We start from the raw sequence: 19,695 nt of genomic DNA, 5'->3' as shown, positions 1-19,695 counted from the left end.
TTTGCATATCAAAGGCCACTAAACACACTGTTTTGAAAGAAACATACAGTTTTGTAGAGGGGGAAATTTAAGGAACCAAGTATGTGGATCAAGACTCCTTTTTTTTTAAGTTGCTCTATTACTTTTCTCAACTCCCCTTCAGCTGAATCCTGGGTAGCAGCTGGTCACCAAAAAATGGGAGGGCGAGTTTTTTATTTTTATCTTTCATAAATTTTTTGTAAACAAATAAGAATAAATAAATAACAATAATAATGACTTACTGTCTACATGGATATGGAGAGGAGGAGAATGGGATTAGGAACAATGTTTCATGCTGCAGTGCAAACAGCAGCAGCTGTAAATCACTGCAATGTCATGTCTATAATGTGAGACTCTGAAGATGCTCTATGCCTTACCTATGTTAAAAGACTATAACAACATGGCTGAGGTCAGGAAGAGGATTCACCTGTTTAATAACCATATGACTGTTCTTTGAAACACACAACTGCTGCTGACTTTCAAGTTTTCCTTCACTGTTACTTACATACATGTCTAAGAACTATGGATATTCACTGAAAAGACTGCAGAATCACATCACAGCGCTAATAGTTATAAAAATACATTTCAGTAAGATAGTTACAAGCTGTTTTTCTATCAAACTTATTCATATCTTGGATGTGTCTAATACACACACAATAGGTACTAGCTCTAACAAGCAGAATTCTCTTCACCACTTGTGTCATGCATGAAACATTTTAAATTTATTTTTAACAGCACAGTTAAAATTATATTCCTGTCACAATATTCTTCTTCATACCTTTGCATCAATAAGCTAAACTACTATGATCTTTTATCCATCTTATTCAGAAAAGCCCAACATCATAGCTATTTTCCATAAATACAGCACAAGTGAAGGCTTTCTATTTTGTTTACCAGATTTGGGAATCAGACCAGAAAACTGATACACATATTATCATGAAGTAGAGGATGAGTTGGAAATTTCTGTTTTAATATTCAAAATGTTCTGATTACTGACAAAAGCTGAACAGAAATGACTGAAAGGATCGCATTGTCTGAGTCCCTGATGCCATACAGGTGAGCATTGCTCAGACCATATGATGAGCTGCTGCCTGTTTCCAATCCTTATGTCCTCTTACTTTAAGTTTAAAAAATAAAAAATCATAAAAAAAAAAAAAATTAAAACAAAAACAGCAAGCTTGCCAGACCAAAATTTTTCCATTCTGAAGACAGGAAAACTCCAACAAGCATTTAGTTCTTTAACAGAAAAAAAGCCATAAACTGTAAATTTTGTCAGGTCACTATGAGGAAGATCAGCTATTTGCATCTGCTCAGCTGCAGTTATTTATTTCAGAAATACCTGTGCCAGGAATTCCAGCTGCACCTGCACAGCAACATCTGAACTATTACAAGCTGAGGAATACTGCAGCACAGGCTTGCCACAGAATGATGCTCTGTGGATGGACTAACCTGCTGTGGACAACAAACCCTTGTCTTTTATCAATGCTTTGCATAAAGCCTTCCTCTATTCATGCAGACATCTCCAAAAATGCATTACCTCTGTTCCCTCATCTTTACAGAAACCAATCATGAATATTTCAAGATGACAAATCAAAAATTATATTTTGTATTTTAGTCAAAGGGAAATTTGTGGTAAGGTGTGGTCTAACAGTAAACTATCCATCTTACTGAGTTACAGCCAGCTACTACCTTAATGTTACCCTAATTAGTACAGCTTATCTTCAGAAGACCCAGCTGGAAGGCACCATGCAATGTTCACATGAGACACAGCAATATACAGATAAAGTTTCAGAGAAGAAACACTGCAGGGGGAGGGGGGAACTGACAGTTTTACGTATATTTTTCAAATTCTGCTCACAAATTTAACATACATGTTTGACCCAGGACTGCTATTGCACTTTGTGTTAGCTGACTTAGCCTCATTACCCTGTAGAGAAAGGAACAGAGAGAACATCACACCAGCAATGCTGTTTTCAAACCACCCATTTTGAGGCTTCAGAACTTTTGCTCAGATTATAGCAGTACACATTTGCCTTGTGGTATCTGGTTCCCTCAAAAGGAGTGGGAGCTTCATACTCCTCCTCCAACTTGCTGGCTACGAACTCCTATCTGGCCACAGATAGGCTCTGTCCAAGGAGGTTACTTGTAACTGCAGATTGTGTCCGAGTTTCTGAGTCCTTGCCAAAGCTGGAGCCACAGTTCTTTGTCCTGTGGGGCACAGATCAACCCCTTTGCCATCTATCTTTGCCCCAGGTTATTCTTTGACAATGAGGCATACTCAGAAAACTTCACACAGAGTGCAGGAGGCATACACAAATATCATTCACCACTACATGTCCTTCCACCCTCAGGACACTCCTTGAGGTCTTTTGGTATTTAAAATACAGTACTATGACTAAACCGAAGTACAACTGAAAAGCCACAGAGCCAAGAGGCTTGTGACTAATGATACAGTTCCTGCTTCTGGCAACCACCAAAACTGGTAGTTTCCAAAGTCATAAACACAGGCATGATTTAGGCTCACTATGCTGGGTTTCCAGTTTACTTCACCTCATTGCAATGACAAAAAATAAAACTGATAAAGGGCCAACATAAAATGAGAATATATGTTTAGACAAAGGCCTTGTTTGCAGATCTAGCAAAAGACTCCTAGTAAATTTCACAAACATCATTTCCACCCTGCGATGCTCAAATGAACTCCTCCTTCCTGTATTTTCTTGAATGGAATTAGAGCTCCTTGTTCCATCCAAACATGCAGCACCAATCTAACTCCACTTGCTTTTCTCTGCTAATCAACTTCTGGAGTCTCCCAAACCTTTACAGTCATAGAGCTGCAGCGGATGCAAAATTGCAAACATCTGTTGGCACTATTTCCATAAAAAGCTTACATAAGCCCTTGAAGAACTAAGATCAAGTGAAAAATCCAGAAGACTTGAAAGCCTCATTAGCTTCTGGTTAATCAGAATCGGAAGTTGTCTTTAGAAGAAGGGGGACTCTTGAGATTTCTCCAAGGACTTGTTTTCACAGCTGTAATTAGCAATTGGTAGCAGGAAAACAAAAAGCTTTAAACCAGCATTTTTCAGAAGCTCTAAGAGTGGTTTAGTTTGTTTGTAACTTGAAAACATTCTCCAGCAGCAGATGAGAACTATTACTGATATCCCCACAACAATGGCAGAGCACACAGTTGAGGGGGAAAACAACAGCAAAAGGTTATTTTTCTGCCATAAACTTAAAAAGCTTACTGTGATGATGAAGGGAACAAGACAAAACATACATTGTTGGGCAAATAACAGCTGATTTCAATGCTGCCTTTAGTAAGTCAACAAAGAAACAGGAAAACCATGCTCCTTTCTGTCTTCATCTGGGGCTTTTAAGTGCAGGGAAACTGAGCTTCAGGAAGGTGTAAAACATTTGTGCAAAGGACAGACACACCTGGTTCATGGGCGATTGGAGGAGCAACACATTTTAGAAGAAGGGGGAGGAAGAGGGACTTCTATAGAAGTCATCATTTGGATAAATCTTGGTAAGTAATACTAAAAATGATTAAATTATGGACACATGCCACATTTCTTAAGGTTATTCAGGTTTCTTTGAAATCTTGCAATCACCTGCACTTTCTACTTCACAAAAAAAGATATTTCTTAAAATTCACACAGTTTCATTTCAAAGCGAATGCAGGCACAAGAATTTCCTAGTCATAATATTAATATTTTCAGTACTACATTGTGATAAGTTGCATTAAAATGTCTCACGCACAAACTCACAGTGACCTCTGCTGAACAGTTAGTGCATCTTCCACACAGAAAATGGAGCTGCCAATCCCAGCACGTGCAAATCCGTCACACAAGCAGCATTTTGAAAGAAATGTCACTGCTTAAGCTATAAAACCCACAGCTCTGTTTGATATGGAACAGATAAAATTTTATGCAGAATATCAAGAGGAATCTTCTGATAAGCCAAAACAAAAGGATTATGTTTCACCAAAGCTCTATATGTCACTTTGTGAGCTATCTAATGCTACTGGCTACATCCAGTAATTTCAGTTATTCACTATGGGATTACACTTATTTCAGTAAATTAAACAACAGCAGGCTGCTTGTGCTTCCAGGACCTAAATAATGACTGTGATGAGAGCAGTACTGGCTGCAGTACAATAAGAATACTTTGATTTTATAAATGAGAAAATTCAGAAATCTCTGTCTGACACAGTCTTAAGACTATTGCAAGTATTTCTATTTTTCAAACCACTCTTCCTAGGCTAGGTGCAGTTGTCCAAACCAGCCCTGCCAACACTGGACAGCTGCTTCTCTCCAGTTGTGACCCCCAGCAGAGCAGTGTAAGCAGAGAGCTGCCCTGGGCTATGTGATCTGCCATCAGCCTGGGCTCCGCAGGGCACAGCACGGACAATGGGATGGGCATTCCCTCTCCCACCTCCTCCCTGCACAGTGTCCCACACTGCCTCCTACGTGGGTGAACCCCAACTGCTACTCAAAGCCACAGCTGTGTCTATCCGGGAGCAAGGGATAACAAAAAACAACAAGTTCAACAAAAATTAAGAACTCCTGGACTCTGTTTCCAGGATTGGTAGGAGTAGTATCACTTCAGCTCAGTTTCCCTCCATACCTCCCATTTTCTTCCTGTCTTGATGCAGCAACTATGTTCTGCTGGTGGACTCCTTTTTTCTATTCAGATTTAAGTCCGTCTTTTTTTTCCTGTTAGAAAGTAAATAGTTCAGTGATATCCCAGAGCATTTTCTCCAAGACCCAGAAATAACAGGAGGGGGGTCTCAGTGCACTCATCCCACAGAGGGGCACAGAAAAAGTGGCTCCTCTTGGTCTGCATTAAAAATGTTTACATATATATACACACACACACATATATATACACACACACGTGTGTGTGTGTATGTCTGTGTGTGTATATATGTATCTCCTGTGAAGATACTGGGGCTTCTTCCTACTGAGACAGATCATTAAAAACTTTCTGGATGAATAAAAGGTTGCTATGTTACTACACCTCTTTTTTTATGAAATACAGAGAAAAACCTGTACACAGAGACATGTTACAGCCAAACTAAATGCATTAAAAATATTCTTCTAGCTTAAATAAATTTTGCTTATAGAAGATGTCCCATACCACTCTAATTTTTTACTTCATAGCAGGTGACTGCACTTCAGAATACAGAATGGGAGAAAAGAGCTCATTTACTTGTTTCTGCCATCAGAATACCATATATACATTTCAGACTTACCAGTGTTTACCAAAAACAAGTTATTATCACTACTTAAAAGAGCATTTAATCTACTTGTGAACCTCCATATGCAAACTTGCTTTTATTTAAACAATATCCAGTCAAATAAACCTTATTAAACTGTGAGACTAACATAAATAGCTTAATATTTAAGTCTCTATATTGCTTTTAAGTTATTATGCATAAAACTGGACTAGTTAAGGCTCCATTTCAAATTGCATTACACACCATGTTGCCAAGCACATAATTTGCATATTATGCTCCCAAACATTAACACCTCCCTGAGAGCCCTTCAAATTACTCTGTTCATTCAGACACAACAGCTCTCCAGGCCATGCTCCCATATCAAAGCTACCAGACAGCACCTCTGCCCCACAGCTCTAAACCATGAGACTTTTGGGATTCCAGATTTTATTATCCTGACATGGCCTAACCAAGATTTTGTTTATGACGAGGACAAGACTTTTTATTTTAATCTTATATGCCAAAATAATTGTGAGATAATAGCCCCAAGAGCCACAAACTGACCATCTCAAAACAGTATGGGAAGAAAAGATACACATCAAATCTCAGCTGAACCTGGATTCATTCAAGTCCTAACTAAAATTTCAGGATTTTAATATTTCATCAGAATCTTGTGATTCTAATCCAGAGTTGCAAAACACAGATTCTAGCTTAAACCCTGAATGCTTCTTCATTTTATGAAGACACATTGTCATAATGAGAATAACACTCTCATGATGAACTTCCAACAAATTCTAAGGATTTCTAAAAGGTAACCTCTTGAATTTTCACTCAGATCATGATCTTTGTACATCAAGGGAGAACAGAACTGAAGCTTCCATGACCTAGCACAAAATTAAAGACAGATTTAACTTTCATATCTCTAAGCAGAACTGGAGCTCTAAGTCAACAGACAGCAAGGTCTTCACATTATTTCTGTACAGGTCCATGCCAAGCTTTGTGATTCTGACACTTCCAGTTCTGACATTAAATGCAAGATCATGGCTGCAAACCAATCTTTAATGTATCCTACGGAGCCCATTTAACAGTATTTGTATAGTATCAAATGATATCATATACAATTAGAATGTGTATCATATGCAACTCTTCAGCTGCTGACTCAACAGAAGACGGTAACTTAGAAATATTTTATGGTATTTTACAGTAACTATAAAACCACAATATGATTTCCTTATTTTTACAACTCAAATAAAACTCAGATTTGTTTTAAGCAAATGAAAGTGATGCTCCCACAGGAAAATACATCTTTAGTTTTTACAACATTCCATAACACACAAGATGTACAGAGGGTTTATTTTGCTTCAGAGACATATTTTGACATCATAAAAATTCCCATCTTTGGCAGTTCTGAGTGACTAGAATTAACTTATTTACTTGGAATTAACATAATAACTTAACCAGATGGTATGAGAGTTACAGTTGATTAGATCAATGACAATAATGTCACCAAGTCTGAGCATCTGACCTTGGCAAAACAAATATTGCAATATTTACAGTTAAAGAGGCAGACAAATCTGTAAAGAATGGCTGTTGGTAAATTGTATGAACACACAGCTCCTCATTAAGAGAATATGCTACCAGAGAAACTGAATGTTATCTTGTCACCTATTCTATGAAACTTCCTCTGTTATGAAAAATATTTTTAATATGCATTCCAAGCAGCATTCATTTATGTATATGTACTAATTCTCTCTTTTATTGGTTCATTTCTAGATTTAACAGACATGTAGATAATTGAAATTTTATATAGCACACTAAACAGAATATAAGCCATGCACTGATTTTAACATTTTTATAAACCAAAATTACAATCAGGTAACATATATGCATTTTTTATTTATTGCAAATAATTAAAAAAACTTACTTCATTAATGTATTTTTACCTTAAAGCTTTTTTGAATATCCAAATAATTTCCCAACTGCATCTCAAAATTAAACCCTTTAGTTTTCATATCTATACCCTAGGGCTTTACTGCACAACACAACATATTTTAATATGGTTAAATGCTACTGATGTTGCAAAATGTTATTCCTTATTGAAAATGGTCATTAATATCACTTCATACCTCAGAGAATATGGTAGTAATTTGGCAATAAAACACACCATTATCATCGTCTTCTAATAACCTGAAAGTGTTGTAATCTTAGGGCCCTAAATGTGTTATGGAATATTATTAGAACAAGCACATTCTGGTCATTATTTAGATGGGAACATTTCCCATGTCTCTCATACCTCATTCAGTAATTGCACACTCCTGCTATAATTAAATCTGCCCATTTTAAATTGTCCATAGTATTCCAAGGTTCATTCTCTGGTCCTGTGGGACACATCATTGACTCCATTTTGGGAGCAACATACTTTTTAATGATGTATTTTTAATTGTTTATTTTTATTTAAGTGACTGTCTAGAATAATAACTTGAAACATCCTGAATTAGATAAAACAGTTTAAAGTGAGGGAAATGAAAAAAGCAGCAGCAGCTTCCTAAATATATAAAACAAGAGTGAAATACTTCTTCCTCCTTGAAGTGGCTTTATCTACTTGTCCAGCACTAAATATAGTGTCTTCCAGGGTAAAATATTGCTTTGAGATGAGCAGCATTTACTGGAGACAGGTTCATAGTAACATAAATGCTATCTGCAGGGCTTGGCCAGGAGCCCCCCTACCAGAGCCACATGCACACAGCAGCCACACATTCCACTGCCTTAATTCAGATTGAGATACCGAATATAGCAAAAAAAAAATCAGTGAAAGGCTTAAATTAGGAAAAACTCAAGGCTGCAATGCAGTGTATTTAAACAAACAACTAACCACATCCAAGTGTAAACTGTTCACTGTGCATTAATTTTGAAAATGTGTATATTTGAAAATGGGTATGTTGCAAAACTGGTGTCATTTACCAGTATTAAGAGCAGCAGCTGCATGATCTGGTCAGCCCAGGAGGCGTCTCCATCCTGCCCTGCCAGAACTTGGACAAGAGCATCAAAGGAAAGCTTGCTGCTTCTACATCTCAGCTGAAAGCAAGCATTAAGCCATTTTCCCCTCATCTAAATAAACCTTCACCCACAAATCTCATAAGGGATCTCCACTGGCTTTTGTGCACAAACTAACTGTTAAACTTGTGCACAGCAGATAAATAGTGGGAAAGTGTTTCCAGACAAAACTAACAAGTGAGCCAGCTCATCCACTGGGCACCCCCAGCTGAACTCTGCAGCAGGAGCCAGGGATACACCACCCCAGAAAATCAAAACTCCTCAAGAACGGCACCTGGGCTCACCATCTTGTGACAACATAAGGGAAAAAAAGTGCATTCGTATCTAGAAAAATAATAACATTTAAAAGCATATTCCAAGGTCATGTGAAATACATACAAGCCTGCATGGTGGTATAAATCTCCTGTCACATATAAAATGCTGTAAGAAATAAAGAACTGGAAAGTAGACTGCAAAACCAAGAAATACTGTGCTTAATGAAACAGTTTACTGAAATGGGAAGCAAACTAATGCTTATGCCTCTCTACAAGCAACTGCCATTTGAAAATGCACAGAAAGATCCAGCAGAAATATTTTGCACTACATAATTCATATATGTATTATACATATATACATATGTATAATATGTATATATTATATGCATATTGTATATGTATGTATACATACAGGGTATCTTTTTATGTATGTATATATATTGGGATTTTTATATATAAATACACACATATATTCCTGCTACACTGTAGGTAACAAAAACATTTCAGAGCTCAAATGAACTAGAAAGAAAATGAAAATATTCTTCAGCTACCTGTCAGTAACAAGAAAGCAAAAGCATCCAAGAGCAAAAATTTAAGGATAAAAGGGGGATCAAACTATTAACAGGGACAGCTTTAAACATCTGAGAAGTTAACCTCACACATAAACAGGAACTGCTGGATTTAATCCATATTAAATCATCATGGAGGAGGACTGCAGTCAAGCACTCAAAAGTCCCTATACTTGTGATTATCTTCCATACATTGTTAATATTTTGCATGCTCATTTACAGCTGGTACTAGATATCCACTGAAAAAACCTCAGTTCCAGAGTTACTGAGTTACAGAGAGCCTATCTACATGTTTACACACAGGCAGATGCACAAAAGTTGGACAGGAGTCCCCAAATCCAACATTTACAAACAACAGAGTATTTCACTCTTTCTCTTATGTGCTACTCTACAGCTGCAGGAGGAAGTTCTTTAACACACCACCATGCTCTCAGGTATTTATTTAGACAGTTTTACAAATCTGCAGCTCTATTGGTCTGGATCAAGTGTTGGAATTCAAGTAATAAACTTCCACTTGACACCAGTCACACTCCTGGTACCTTGCTGTTCTGCACTAATTTAGAAATAAAACAGTATTTTTAGTTTTTCAACTGTCTGATTAAGGAGATAAATATGTTATGAAATTACTTTAGGAATTATACTATTATCACCCCAAATCAGAATTAGTAGTCCTTGTCCTCCAAAAATTATAAAAATTCTTTTTTTTTTTTTCTTAATTTCAGATTCAAAATAGATTAATATATCTGATATGTCTCCAATAATTGGAATAAGTGAAGAAATTGAAAGAAGAAATTGAGGAATTAATAAAGAAAAATGTCTGTGAGTTCCCAAATCCAGAAGGCCAAAAAGCTATACACTGTAACAACATCTTCCTGAAGAGAAAAGAGAACTCTGAATTTTCAAGTAATGACATGATTTTGATAGTTTAGATCCTATGTTATAAAAACTTGTAGCATTATGTGTTCCTTTTAGAGAAGATAATCATATTTGAATCCTTTAAGACAAAACAGATACACTAGTATTATAAATTAGCCAGCCAGATTCTCCCTAAACAGTTTTTAAATATAACAAAGATTTCCCAAACACTTAGGAAAAAATAAACAAAACCTAATAGTCACAGTCATTTGTTGGCATTTGCTATGCACTTTTTGTTGTCTATTGAACAAACACAAAAAAATGTATGTCATAAAACTGCACTTATAGTTATTTAGTGACCTACATGTCTCTGAAGAAGTTACAGATTTTACATCATTTTAATAGAAAGTTTAAAAAAGTAGCCTTGTAAATTCATATCCTTGATAACTTTAAAGTATACTAATTTTCATGAATGCAAAATAAAGACCAGCTCTTCCATAATGAGATCTTAAAAAAATATATATATCTCACTAAAAGACATATAGGTAGAAATATTGCCTCATTTACCTCTCTGCATAAGAGCAAAAAAACTATATAGGTATTTTTGATTTTTCAGAAAATTATTTGAAATCTGAATAAAAACTAATAATTGCCCAGCCTTTTGTGAGGAAGGAAAAAAAAATAATAAAAAAATAAAAAACAACAAAAGAAGCCCCTGAGTGTAATTAAACAGATTGAACACAAGAGGTAGCTCGTGTCTCCGTGTTCTTCATTCCACTCAGAAGCAGGGAAGTGAACAGAATGGCAAATACAGCCACCACAATGAAATATGTTTTTTTAAAAGCAAGATGGACAAAGGGATTTTTCTGGGCTCAAAGAATTCATAGAGAGCGATGAGTGTGTTATTCTGGGCGTACTTCTGTGGAAAGCACCCTGTTCACTCTGAGTCATTTCATAGCAAAGCCCTGAGTCCACACAGAAGAGTTAGTTTTCATCCAGGCTGCTTCTTTTTTCCCCACTGAAAAGGAATGTCATCTGCTTCACATATAACCCCAGTATTTTCTTGAGGATCATTAAAACTTACCCTAATTCTAGGCCCTTTTTGTATGGTAAAGACACCTTGAAAACACAATTATATTGATATTGAAAGTATAATTATAAATGCACAAGTTTTCATACCTGTTTTCAAATATGTTAATTAAAATATGGCACAGTAGCAGGAAAAAGATCAGCTTAAAGGAGTATGATGGGTAATATTATCAAGTAGACTACAATTATTACCTCTCCTTGATAAATATGTTTAGAAAATTAATGCTTCAACACTGCACATCTAATCACTTTAATAATCTTTTAATACAACAGACAAATCAATCAAAATCTACAGATTCCCTCACTGTTAGGTTCCTAAAAATGCACACCAGGAACTTCCAAATGCTTCCTAATGACAATAATTAGGCAGCTGGCCACAATGCCCTGTACCTGTCTGTGGCTCACTCAAGTAGTTTCTCCTATTAATTATGCACATGCTGAGAACCAAAAGAGAATATTCATATGGACAACTCCAGGAGGCAGAAGTCTGAAGTAGGTGGAGCAGCTCCGTGCCCCTGACTGCTGCACCTCCCTGGCAGTGGCACACTCAGCTGGCAAACCAGGCACCGCAGAGCAGCTGGGAGAGCACCACGCTTATGCTCACCTGCCCACAGTAAATATGCTGCCAAAAAGAGGCTTTTATAAAGATCTTTTAGGCTTGCCCAAAAATATAGATCATTTTCATACAATTTGCACGTTGCCTATTATTTAAACTCCAAAGGATCATTAAATAATACCCAGGACCTTTCTAAAGTTACATTTTGTCCTTTGCAAAAGAGAAAAAAAAGGCTGTGTGTAAATGCTACAGGTACAGTTCCTTAATCAAGATACAGTTGCAGCTGAATTTTAAACAAGTAACCTCTCACAAACACTAGTAGGATGGAAGCTGTCTCTACTCAAGTTAGGTGCAACATTCTCTCCTGTGTACACAGACACAGACAAGCACACATAAATAAATTTCAGATTAGGATCTGTTCTTCAGGGCAGCATCCTTAGGGCAGATATGTCCCTGCAACAGCAGGATCCAAGTTTTAGCCAACATTCTTAAAATACATGAGTGCACTCAACATGTAAGTTCATATTAGGACCTACCAGTTAACCTTTATCACAAAAACAATGCGAAGAACCAAGTAGAACTCTTTATTTTGAATAAATGCTGCTGTTATCAAAAAGATATTTCCTATGGGATAAACGGAGTGAAGGAAATTTTGCCAATTGCTACAGTAATGTGTAATATTCAGTGCCATAACAAATCACATCTTACTGTTATCTCAGTACCCAGTTCCCACTCAGAATCTTAAAGTTACAGATCTTAAAGCACTCAATGTTTTGTGCTGAAAAGCTATCTATACTAAAACATTTAATGCATGATATGCTGTGAACTGTACATATGATCTCTATAGAATAAAATTTACCAAAGTATAAGAAACCACAGACATATAAAGACATGTATATTCCCTTAAATCAGAAAATACTAAAACACAGAAGGAAAAAAAATACACTATAAGTGTGTATTTGAGATTAAATCTCCATACCACTTAATTTTGCACCATGTTTTTGAGAAACATATAAATGCAGCTAAAAACTATACTAGTTTCCAACATTTACTTAAAACAAAGATAAGGATACTATGACCTTAGTTTCAGTCCTGATTTACGTACAGGGCTCATTAACTTCACATGAAAAATATGCCATTATTAAAATATTAAAGGGGAAAGAATATTATAAGCTAATATCCATTTCATAATTTGAAAATCTATTATAGTCTACATTTCTTTTTAAATTTACCCATTTCAGGTGCTGTTGAAAACATCTGAAGTAATGATTGATTCTAAAAGTATTTTATTTAAATAACTTAAGTAGATTTAGTGAAATATTTAATCTAAGCAGCTCAACACACTTAAGTTTCTACATAGCTCTAGCCACTCAATGGAAAACACAATTTTCCCAGTACCTGTGACAGTGCTGGCACTACCTGTGTGAACTGCCAGACTGCTAACAGGGAGAAGCAGGTAATTCACCTAATGCTCTTACCCACCTAACATCCTTAAATGCTGATGTTTATTTGACAAGACAAACCAGAGGAATCCAATCCTGGAACACACAATATAGGCTGAAGGAGATTAAATATCAACTAGGGTAGCTGGATGCCATTTCATTTTGGCGTGAACTCAAGTAAAACAGAACACAGGTAACCTGACTGGAAAGCCAACAGAGACGGCTCAGAGCAACAGGAGCCCTTAGCCAGGACCTGCATCACCCCCCACTTAATTGCATGCTGTTAATAAAAACTGCTTTATTCTATCTCCCAGTTTTGCATGCACTCCTTGGGCTCCTTTGTCCCCAGCAGAGACAAAGAGGAGCAAGAGGAGCCACCGAGATGGCCGAGGCCAGGCTCGCTACCAGAGAGGGATGTGAGAGAGAAGCAGGCACAGGTAACAAGCATGCTCCTACAATTTAATCATTTCTGAGAAACAACTTCACAGCACTGGGCAAGATGTCTGGAGTCTGTCAAAGTCAAGGGATTTAGGCATTTAGGCACCCTTTGACACCTTTTTAAAGACACTTCTTTAAACTGGAGCTTTGACAGCATCTGGACACAAAGCTTTTGCAGTTCAGTTCCACTTGCTAATCTGCCTCCGCTCCCTCGGTGGCCGATAACCAGAGTGGCTCCACCAAAGCAGGGCTCAGGGGACACAAACTACAGCTGCTTCTCCAGCAGGATTCAGAGACAAAACCTGTCCCCAAAAACAAGGAGAGGAGCCCCACACTAGTCACAGTCAAGTTTCAGGGAGGGACATCACACACTGACATGTTACCATCACATTTGTGAGTATCTGATCAAGGCAAACATATCTGAAAAGGTTTTCATATAATTTGTTTAATTACTAAAATTAAAAATTGTCTTGAATACTACAAATTACGCATATTACAAATCATAAAATCACAGAATGTTAAGGGGTTTGAATGGATCTTAAAGATCAAGTCCCAACTCACCCTGCCATGTGCAGAGACACTTGCCACTAGATCAGATTGCTCAAGGCATTACCCAAGCTGGCTTTAAAAACTGCCAGGATTGGGGTAAATATACTGAGTTTTAAATGGACAGCGAGGACAGGGAGGTACTTCTTACTGGGTCATGAATCCACTTACACCAATATAATTGCCTAGACTATTTCAGAACTTTCTCAGTCTTAAAAAAAAAAAGGAAACTGGAATTAACTGTAGTCCTCTTTTATTTAAGTGAATACTTAGACCTCACTATAGCTATACTAGATGAAGAAGTACTCTATCACATTATGGACAGAATACAAACAAATGCTCATATTTACATTCAGTGAATACATTTACATGCTGCTAAATCACTTGATGATACAAACATCTCTCCATCTTATTAATAACAATTACAATGTAGTACAAGTAGAAAAAAAAACAAACATTTGAATAGCTATAAAAAATCCACACCACTGTAAATATCAATATAAATTTAAAAGTACTGTATAAACTAGTCACTTAATGAAAGTGTGTTGAATAGCATTCTGTACTGTAAATCCAGAGACAAATAACATCTTTACTTGAGCATGCAAAATATGTAGCTATATCCAGATCAGCACTGCAATCTTAGAAAAGTAGAAAGTAAGATTTATGTTTTTAAAAAATTAAGTTATACTTCACAGATTCATTTACCGATGTCAATACAGAAAGCTAAATACAACTAAAGTATCATTAACAAATAATTTTTTTTCCACAGAAAACGTATACAAAGAAGTTACCATTACAAATCAATCAATTTTGTGATGTAGAAAGAAAAAAAAAATACACTACCCCCTGCTACAGATGACAGATATATTTGAAGTTATAAACTGGAAGCACAAGTTAGTTCCAACAGCTATCTCAAAGCTCAATACTTTGGATATAAACTTGAAAAGGGGTGAAATAAACCCCTACAAACCCACAACATTTAACTGAACTGATTTCATCTATCACTGTAATCTCTACCATTCCAAACCGTTTAGGATCATCCCTCAGTATTGCCATCTCTTGCTTCCCTCTACAGCTCATTTACAGTTCTGTCTGAGACCACCAGTCTCAGCCACCTCTGAAAAAAAATGCTGGTGACCTTCTACTGCTGACAATAAAACCTTGATATTTACCCTTCCACTTTATTTCCTACCTTTTTTTTTTTTTTTTTTTTTTTCCTTTTTTTTCTTTTGTTAGCTATAGACAAACTTGTCCCTTATTCCATAGCTTTTAAGTCTTTAGAGCTTTTGGGGACAGAACTTCTCAAACATCTTTCACAAATCCAAGTAAGAAATACCATAATCGATCATCCTAATTCCACCAGAGTAACCTAAACAGATTTATGAAATATGGCCATACAAGTTAGAAAACACATCAGCCTTGTGGGGACAAGATCAGATTCATAAAAACATCAGGATGTAAGAAGAACAACCAATTGCAAAGTCTTCCTTTGTGTTTCCTCCTTTGTCAACTCAGACTCCACTCCTGCTTACACGCAGTTGTATAACGAAATCTGAGCTGGCTGTGCAACATTCCTTCTTCTCATTACCAAGGTGTACCATAACAACAATTTCTCCAAAACAGACTTGCCCAAAGTCACACAGGATGTTTGTGACAGTCAAAACACAGCCAGCTACAGGATGAGTAGAAGATCAGTTTTTTCCCAGAGGTCCCCTAGTTGTTCTGCTGACTTCCAGAAGAGAGATCTATCTATCCTCTCTCCTTCCACAGTTAGATCACTGGGATTTCTGGGTATTCTGTTTATATGCTGTACTGGAATGCTCTTTTTTAAAATCTATAGACTTCCTACTTTCTTCCACCATCTATCATCTTAAAATTTTTCATTAAATATATATATATATATATATATAGAGGTTCTGTCTTAATTCCATCTACACTGAAGCTCATTGCCATGTCACTAATTTACTTCTTCCAAACTTTTTCTATTAAATTAATTCACTGTGTTACAGATGTTGCTATTGATTTATCTACTGAACTAAACACATAATGAAGCAGAAAGTAAAACCAACAAAAAAAAAAATATTGCTCTTTTTTCTCTTATTAATTTTGTCATGGCTCCAAGAATAATTCCCTCAATAGCAACAGAAAACCATATGCTTTTCCACTTCAGTCTCTCTGTAAAACCAGCTTTCTAGCAGTAGAATTAAGAAAATAAGTAGTGATGAAAAGAAACCTGAAAACAAACAGAAAGGACAAGCTACTTAAAAATTCAGGCTACATTTTAGAAATTTATATAACTAGAAGTTTTTTAAAGGGACAATTTTCTTCAGATTATCATTCCTATGGTACAATTTTAGGATTATAACACAGAAACTTGAATCAAAATCAGTAAGCCTAAAGGTATTTTTTTGTTTGATCAAAGCATGAGATACAGCCGCTACATTTTATGAGTCCAACCCAAATGCTGATCTAAACAGTATGAGCCAAGACAAGCTAGGTTTGAATTTGCAACAGGTTTTCAATTTCAGGGAATGAGAATTATGAAGTGTTTACTAAAGTGCAGTAGAAGATTAATGTGTTAATCTCTGCAAGTTACCAAAACATAAATTCACTGAATGCATCAATAAATACCTATCAACTTCTGGAGTGATTTAAAAGGAGCCTATCTGAGCTCCATATCACCAAGCTGTAACATTTGGAAATTATTAAGAACAGGTAAGAGCAGTTTCAAGTATTTGTTTAACCTGGATTCAATATCCATACAGTATCTAGGAGGTCCTATGGAAATCTAAGGAAACACAGCCCTTTCCATAAGATGGATGCAATACATTCAGAGGGGCTAATCAAACATTTTACTTCCCAATAGAAGAAAAGTGAGTATACACATAACAGCCCATTTTTTTTATTATTTTGGCAAATGAAAATACAGTTGCTTTTTGGAAAACATAAAAAGGAAGGGGGTGGGGAAGGGAATGAATGGGAACATCAAGATGGTTATCCTGATCTTTAAACCTGCAAGCATCACACACCCATTCTGTAACACCTTTACAGAACAATCCTTCACATTATTAGCAAATACCTTCACTCTTTTGCATTTGATGGCCCCTCAGAAGACTGAGAATGGAAATTAAGAAAACAGAGCCAAGAGGCAGAGGGCTAGACAGAAATGCCCTGAAGACTTACCCTGCTCAGAGGTTGGACCCTGCAGCCTAAAGTCACAAACCTTTAACTCCCAAGCTAGGATGGCTCCATATCCAAAGATTTAAATAGTTTACTACAGAGTTTATTTGCTTACTAAACCACCACTTTATCACTTGGAAGGATTAAAGTCTTAAGTTTTTACTAATTAGTAGATGTCAGCTATTTAAGATGTATAACAGGGGGAAAAAAAGTTTAATTCCCTGTTCTGTAATCCACACGTAGCTGTTCGGGTGCCTAAATACCGACTCCAAGACATCAGGCCAAAGGCAATAGTCAAGTTATTTAGTTCATTTGCATCTGAGTTAAGTGTCTGCCCACCTAACTTCTGATGGAGCATGGAAGGAGGAAGAAAAATGAATTCATTGTATTTCAGTAACTGAACATATTTTACATGTACAGACTGCAGTTCAGTGAATTGTTTTGTAGCAGCAAGCATCAGCATTAGTAATAATTCAGGAAATCATTGTCATTCTAAGAAGACAAACTACTATACCACTGCTCTGCATCTGTTTCTCCTAATGCAAATCTGTCCATGTCTGTGTGCAAGTGCTGGTGCCAATGCTCCATTGCTTGTCTGTGGAGCAAACAGGTGCAGGAGCTGATAGGGAAGAGTTGGGAATCTCAGTCTGTATCTGCAATGCTGGTATTGTGCCTGAACAATGTCATAAAGTGAAAAAAAACACTGCCCAGTGTCATCCATCAAAGCACTGTGATGGTATCAAGAAAAAAAACATGTTCTCTGCTGTCAACTTGTTTTAATGAAAACGCATCGCAATATTTTAATAGTTTTCAAAGCTGACTTCTATTTCTGACAGCTGACAGATTTATGAAAGCTATTTTTGATGAAAAATGAGCAACAAGATTAACAATATTCAAAACAAAGAAATTGATATAGTCTGCCTGAAAATGCCAAAGTACTAACAGAGGAAGAGAAAGTAACTCAGTAAAGCAAGGACTGTAGAAGAGAACCTAAGACAGTTTAATAGCAATATTTAAAGTTTACAATACTGTAAAAATTGGAACAGCTCTTAATGAACAAATTGACTTCAAATGTGACAGACTGTGGAACACTGTGGTTCTCTCAAACATGAACACTTCATGTTTGATCTTGCTCTCAATAAAAACAGAATGAAAGCAATGAAACACCAAGGGTAGAGTTATTGCTACCTCAGTTTTCTTGGGTTTTCTTTTCAGGAAACAATTCTGCGGAATTTCTTCAGTTTTATGAGTTTTTTCTTTTGTGGCTTTTTTTTTTTTTTTTTAAAAGGAATTAGCAAATTATGTAGAAAACTACATTATGAAAACTTTCCATAACTCATTTTAAACATGATCAGCACAGGAACAACTAAAGTGTTTTTAAGTTTATAGTAACTTTTCTAACCATCTCTTTAATGTGTATAGCATACAGCAGATCTAAAGTCAAGGCTGTGTAAATTTTTTTTCTGACCAGTGGGAATAAACAAAACCACCACCCTGTTCTGCACTACTTCTTTCCACCTTTGCTCACAAATTCTATCCTATGCTTCAGAAACCACTCAAGGAAAGATTTTTGAAACCATTCCTGTTCCTACAAAAGTTCTTGCTCTAGTTGAATATAAAAACAAGAGGAGATAAAAGCCATTGGTGCAGGAGGAAAGCTGCCATATTTGTCATCATGGAAATATAACTCACACAACTGGAGTGCTGCAGGGGTTGACTCTACACTCTTCAAAAGGGACAGGCAAGGAAGGAGGAGTCGGACAGCCCTGTATATGTTAGGAACAGTTTTGACTGCTCAGAGCTAAATGATGGTGATGCTAGAGCTGAATGTTTATGGGGAAGAATCATGGAGAAGGCCAACAGGGCAGATATCCCGGTGGGAATCTGTCACACAACCACCTAACCACGAAGTTGCAGAGGAAATATTTTATAAGCAGCTGATGGAAGATTCAGTTGCTGGCCCTTGTTCTCATGGAAGACTTCAACAGATGTCTTCTGGAAATACAGCAGAGAAATAGTCCTGGAGCCAACTGCAGTTTATGGAAGGTGACCTTCCTGACACAGCTGGTGAGCAAGTCACCTAGGGAAGGTGCCTGTTGGTCCTACTGTCTGTAAACAGAGAAGGACTGATGGGTGATGTGATGGTTGGAGGTAGTCTTGGGCACTGAGATCAGAAAATGATAGTTTTCCATTCTTGAAGATGTATGAAAGAGGCAGAACTGTCACAGGCAGAAGAACTGACACCTTGGACTTCCAGAGAGCAGACTTTGGCATGTTTAGGAGCCTGGGTGACAGAGTTCCTTGGGAAGTAGTACTGAAGAAAGGACAAAGAAGTCCAGGAAAGCTGAACATTCTTCAAGAAGGAAACCATAAAGGCAGAGGAGCAGGATGGCCCCACATGCTCAAAGACAAGTCACTGGGGAGAAAGATGGGCCTGACTGAACAGAGAGCTTTGGCTGGAACTCAGGTGGAAAAAAGG

At 36.8% G+C, this 19,695-nt stretch overlaps 1 protein-coding gene across 16 annotated transcripts in view; it reads right to left on the bottom strand.

Moving 5' to 3' along the window:
* PARD3 (par-3 family cell polarity regulator) overlaps positions 1-19,695 on the bottom strand; it is a 395,821-nt gene that overhangs the window by 356,429 nt on the left and 19,697 nt on the right. The gene's annotated exons all lie outside the window — the stretch shown is intronic.

Source organism: Parus major, chromosome 2 (assembly GCF_001522545.3).
Source record: "Parus major isolate Abel chromosome 2, Parus_major1.1, whole genome shotgun sequence".
Classification (NCBI taxonomy): Eukaryota; Metazoa; Chordata; class Aves; order Passeriformes; family Paridae; genus Parus; species Parus major.
The sequence above is the reverse complement of the archived record's forward strand: the minus strand, read 5'-3'. Positions and strand labels throughout refer to the sequence as shown.